Source organism: Eleutherodactylus coqui, chromosome 6 (assembly GCF_035609145.1).
Source record: "Eleutherodactylus coqui strain aEleCoq1 chromosome 6, aEleCoq1.hap1, whole genome shotgun sequence".
NCBI classification, from domain to species: Eukaryota; Metazoa; Chordata; class Amphibia; order Anura; family Eleutherodactylidae; genus Eleutherodactylus; species Eleutherodactylus coqui.
The window spans coordinates 31464318-31470357 of NC_089842.1; positions in this window are offsets into that span (position 1 = coordinate 31464318).

Genomic DNA, 6040 nt, shown 5'->3' on the forward strand with positions numbered 1-6040 from the left:
TTAAATAGAAGGTAATAAACGGCCCTATCACTTAATAAGGACAGATAAGCCAAGTTTCCCCCAAAATAAAGTTGCAGGGGTAAGATTGAGAGGCTGAGGCTGGTTGCTGCCATTTTTTATTTTGTTCCTGCAACTCTGTTCTGGGGGAAACTGGGCTTATTTATCTTTACCTAGTGATAGGATCGTCTATCTCCTCTCAGTGGATGAAGGGTATCTCCCTACCTTGGGACTTACCGCGTTGAACCCAATTAAGAACCTATTTAGCAGCTTGATGCACTGCACTTTTTTGGCCTGTTTGCCATACGCTCACAGAGACTTTATGTTGAGCCATAGTGATTGACTATTGTCAGCTTTGTATTTATTATCTTTTCTTCGACTAGCCGTAAAAAGCGTGTCTAATTACATTCTAGATACACAACCACGGCCTGTTGATAAAATTGACAGTATTCATCCGAAGAACCAAGATTTAGTGCAATATTTACGGTTGTTTGCAAGCGAAAAAGCTCATCAGTGGGCAGAGTTCCTGCCGTTGGCAGAGTTTGCACTAAACAACCGCACTTGTTCTTCCACTGGGGTATCTCCATTCTTTTGTGTATACGGTCAGCATCCTCGCTTCCTTACAGAAATCCCTACTCCTTCGGTCTGTCCTGCAGCTGATGTCACCACAGATATGCATCGGGGAGTATGGAAAAAGGTACAGAAAAACTTGGAAGCAACGGGGACTCGTATGCAGTTGCGTAGTGGGAAGAGTCTGTCTGTATCTGAACCTTACAGGGTGGGACAGAAGGTATACCTGTCTTCTAAAAATCTCAAATTAAGGATCCCATCCTTGAAGCTGGCGCCACGTTACGTGGGTCCGTTTGTCATCACACATGTGGTGAACCCGCTCGCCTACGAACTGGGTTTGCCAGCTACATGGAGGGTTCACAGGGTGTTCCATAAGTCTTTATTGAAACCTTTTGTCCCTTCGGTGATGCCCACCTCCAGTCCCTCTCCGCCCACCCTGGTCCGGGATGAAGTTGAATACGAGGTGCAGGAGATCCTGGATTCTCGTCTGTGTCGAGGAACCCTACAATATTTGGTGTCTTGGAAGGGTTTCGGACCAGAAGATCATTCCTGGGTGGCCGCACGTGATGTTCATGCTCCAGTGTTGGTGCGGCATTTCCACGGACTGTTTCCAGATAGGCCTGCATATGGTGGCGGTGTCCCGGAGGTCTCCCATCAGAGGGGATTATCGGGCCTTGAATAAAATCACAGTGAAGAACCAGTGTTCCTTGCCCCTAATTCCTGACTTGTTGAATCAGGTGGTAGTGGCCCACTGGTTCTCCAAACTGGACTTAAGGGGGGTTTACAATTTAATTTGCATTAGAGAGGGAGATGAATGGAAGACGGCGTTCAACACCCTGTTAGGACATTTTGAATGTCTGGTCATGCCTTTCGGACTTTGTAATGCCCCCGCTGTGTTTCAGGGTTTTATGAACGCGGTCTTTCACAACTTCCTGGGGGTATTTCTGGTCATCTTTCTTGATGACATTCTGGTGTATTCTCCTGACTGGGATTCACATGTGCGGCACCTGAGGTTGGTTCTGACCCGTTTGCGCGAGTATCAACTTTTTGTCAAGTTGGAGAAATGTACATTTGGTTCTAAACAAGTATCTTTCCTTGGTTATGTGATCTCACCCACGGAGATCCAGATGGAGTCTGATAAAGTAGCACCAATCTCCCAATGGGTCAGACCAGACAACCTTAAGGCTCTCCAGCGGTTTTTAGGTTTTGCAAATTTTTACCGCAAATTCATTAAGAATTACTCGGTTATTGCTCAACCCCTGACCGATCTGACTAAGAAGGGGGCCGACTTGGTAAAATGGTCGCTTGCAGCCCTTGAGGCCTTTAGTCATCTAAAAAGGGCATTTACGACTGCCCCGGTGCTAATACAGCCGGACGCACGACTACCCTTTTTCATTGAGGTACATGCGTCTGAGGTGGGGACAGGAGCAGTATTGTCGCAGGAAGTCAGTGGGAGATCTGGGTATAGCCCATGTGCGTTCTTTTCGCGGAAGTTTAATTCAGCAGAACGCAACTACGATGTGGGTAACCGTGAATTACTGGCTATCAAATGGGCTTTAGAAGAGAGGCGACACCATCTTGAGGGTGCTAGACACCCAATTACTGTGTATACTGATCACAAGAATCTGGTATATCTCGCCAATGCTAAAAGACTCACAGCTCGTCAAGCCAGGTGGGCGTTGTTCTTCGCCAGGTTTAATTTCGTCGTGACATATATTCCAGGAGAGAAGAACGTGAAGGCGGATGCCCTGTCACAGAGTTTTGCAGTGCCGCAAAGTGAGACTATGACCCCCGAGAATATCTTGGCACCTGGCGTGGTGGTGGCAGCTGTAGAGTTTAACTTCATCCCTCAACTACAGAATGCTCAGCAGGACGCTCCTTCGGGGGTGCCGGAGGGCAGATGGTTTGTGCCAGAGACCTTACGTCTTGTAATCATGGATGAATCTCACTCGTCGATTCTCGCAGGGCATCCGGGGTTTCAGGGAACCCTGGATCTTTGTTCCAGACACTTCTGGTGGCCAGGCATGTCTCATGAGATCCACGACTTTGTTAGGGGATGCTCTGTGCATGCAATAAGAGTCAGCGGCGTCCTCCAGAGGGTCCTCTGAGACTGCTACCGGTTCCTTCCAGTCCATGGTCGCAGTTATCGGTAGATTTTATCACTGATCTACCAGAATCCCAGAAGTGCACCACTATCTTAGTGGTGGTCGACCGGTTCTCAAAGATGGCACATTTTGTGGCGTTAAAGAAGCTACCTTCGGCAAAAGAATTTGCCAAGATTTTTGTAAAAGAAATAATTCGCCTACATGGAGTTCCCCAAAACATTGTATCTGATCGCGGGGTTCAGTTTGTGTCGCAGTTTTGGCGTGCCTTCTGCAGAAACCTGGGAACATCGCTTTCCTTCTTTTCAGCATTCCACCCGCAAACTAATGGTCAGACTGAGCGGAAGAACCAAGATTTCACAGTAGCAGGAAAAACACCTGGATGTATAATTAATTCGTCACAGAGAGGGTTCTCAGGTAATCTCTAAAACGTAACCTTTATTCAAAGTCTCGAATAAAAAGGATTTGTTTACTCAAAATCCTAGCTTACAGACACACGAACAAAAAAAAGAAGGATTTAAAATCTAACCCCTATCAACTGATGGGTAAAGAGCAACCAATGAGCCACCTTTGAAAAAGTATCTGGTAACAATAGTACTGGGAAATCAATAATTCCCAATTCTTCTTAAGTTTCTAGTCTCAAAAAAACTTGAGATTAAAAATATAATCAAGTTTGGCTCAATGGAACTAAACGTACTGTTCCCACCTTCGTGAACAAATACTACAGCTATTCAATATGGATGAATACTGTCAATTTTATCAACAGGCCGTGGTTGTGTATCTAGAATGTAATTAGACACGCTTTTTACGGCTAGTCGAAGAAAAGATAATAAATACAAAGCTGACAATAGTCAATCACTATGGCTCAACATAAAGTCTCTGTGAGCGTATGGCAAACAACAGGCCAAAAAAGTGCAGTGCATCAAGCTGCTAAATAGGTCCTTAATTGGGTTCAACGCGGTAAGTCCCAAGGTAGGGAGATACCCTTCATCCACTGAGAGGAGATAGACGATCCTATCACTAGGTAAAGATAAATAAGCCCAGTTTCCCCCAGAACAGAGTTGCAGGAACAAAATAAAAAATGGCAGCAACCAGCCTCAGCCTCTCAATCTTACCCCTGCAACTTTATTTTGGGGGAAACTGGGCTTATCTGTCCTTATTAAGTGATAGGACCGTTTAATTTCCTTCTATTTAAAGAAGGGTAGCTCCCCACTTTGGGACTTACCGATTACTTTATAGCTGACCTATTGATTCATAACTCTGATGGTTCCTGATGAGGCTACGTTATCCGTAGCGGAAACGCGTTGGACCCTATTAAGAACCTATTTAGCAGCTTGATGCACTGCACTTTTTTGGCCTGTTTGCCATAGGCTCACAGAGACTTTATGTTGAGCCATAGTGATTGACTATTGTCAGCTTTGTATTTATTATCTTTTCTTCGACTAGCCGTAAAAAGCATGTCTAATTACATTCTAGATACACAACCACGGCCTGTTGATAAAATTGACAGTATTCATCCATATTGAATAGCTGTAGTATTTGTTCACGAAGGTGGGAACAGTACGTTTAGTTCCATTGAGCCAAACTTGATTATATTTTTAATCTCAAGTTTTTTTGACTAGAAACTTAAGAAGAATTGTGAATTATTGATTTTCCGGTACTATTGTTGCCAGACACTTTTTCAAAGGTGGCTCATTGGTTGCTCTTTCCCCATCAGTTGATAGGGGTTAGATTTTAAATCCTTCTTTTTTTTGTTCGTGTGTCTGTAAGCTAGGATTTTGAGTAAACAAATCCTTTTTATTCGAGACTTTGAATAAAGGTTACGTTTTAGAGATTACCGAAGAACCAGGATTTAGTGCAATATTTACGGTTGTTTGCAAGCGAAAAAGGCTCATCAGTGGGCAGAGTTCCTGCCGTTGGCAGAGTTTGCGCTAAACAACCGCACTTGTTCTTCCACTGGGGTATCTCCATTCTTTTGTGTATACGGTCAGCATCCTCGCTTCCTTACAGCAATCCCTACTTCTTCGGTCTGTCCTGCAGCGGATGTCGCCACAGATACGCTTCGGGGAGTATGGAAATAGGTACAGAAAAACTTGGAAGCAACGGGGACTCGTATGCAGTTGCGTAGTGGGAAGAGTCTGTCTGTATCTGAACCTTACAGGGTGGGACAGAAGGTATACCTGTCTTCTAAAAATCTCAAATTAAGGATCCCATCCTTGAAGCTGGCGCCACGTTACGTGGGTCCGTTTGTCATCACACATGTGGTGAACCCGCTCGCCTACGAACTGGGTTTGCCAGTTACATGGAGGGTTCACAGGGTGTTCCATAAGTCTTTATTGAAACCTTTTGTCCCTTCGGTGATGCCCACCTCCAGTCCCTCTCCGCCCACCCTGGTCCGGGATGAAGTTGAATACGAAGTCCAGGAGATCCTGGATTCTCGTCTGTGTCGAGGAACCCTACAATATTTGGTGTCTTGGAAGGGTTTCGGACCAGAAGATCATTCCTGGGTGGCCGCACGTGATGTTCATGCTCCAGTGTTGGTGCGGCGTTTCCACCGACTGTTTCCAGATAGGCCTGCATATGGTGGCGGTGTCCCGGAGGTCTCCCATCAGAGGGGGGTAATGTTACCATGCGGCCGGGGCCGCAGGTGGTTGGTCAGCGCGGTGCGCGCGCTCGTGGCTCCGGGCGGCGGCGTGCGCGCGGGCGTCTGTGAGTGCAGCTCTGTGCACGAGTCCCTGTTATGAGATTCTGCTGGAAGGCGTCGCTTCCCCCTCTCCGCCCCTGGGCGGAGGCTTCTGTTTATAAGGCTGGCAGTGAGGTCCATTCACTGCCAGTTATTGGTTTCTGTTCCAGTGTGCTAGTGTCTTGCCTCTGACAGTCTCCTGTGTCTCAGCTTTGCTTTATATGCCAGGTTATCCATCTGCCAAGTTATCCATCTGCCTCGGTCTGCTATATTTTCTGTTGGTTTATTCATCTCCCCTTCCTGTCGGTATCCTACCCTGTTCCATCTTGGTACGCCAGCATCCCTCCTCGGTGCCTAGCGTGTGTAGGGACCGCCGCCCAGGTGCCTGCCTGGGGTTAGGCAGGAGTGGAGGCAAGTAGGCAGGGACAGGGGTTGCAGGTAAGTTCTAGGGCAACCCGGGCTGACGTATCATCGGGTAGGATACCGTAACACGAGCATTTTGGTGCTTGCTCATCTCTAGTCCTTAGATGTCTCTTAGTTTTTATTTGTATAATAGAGAACCAGTATAAGATTTACTGGAGATACATTCTTTATAATCAAGATAACGGCGTGATGGGAGGTAACTTGTAACTTTTATTTTCCAGTAAGCTGGTTTTCATTTCTTAGAAACTACTAAGCTCCTCCTGCG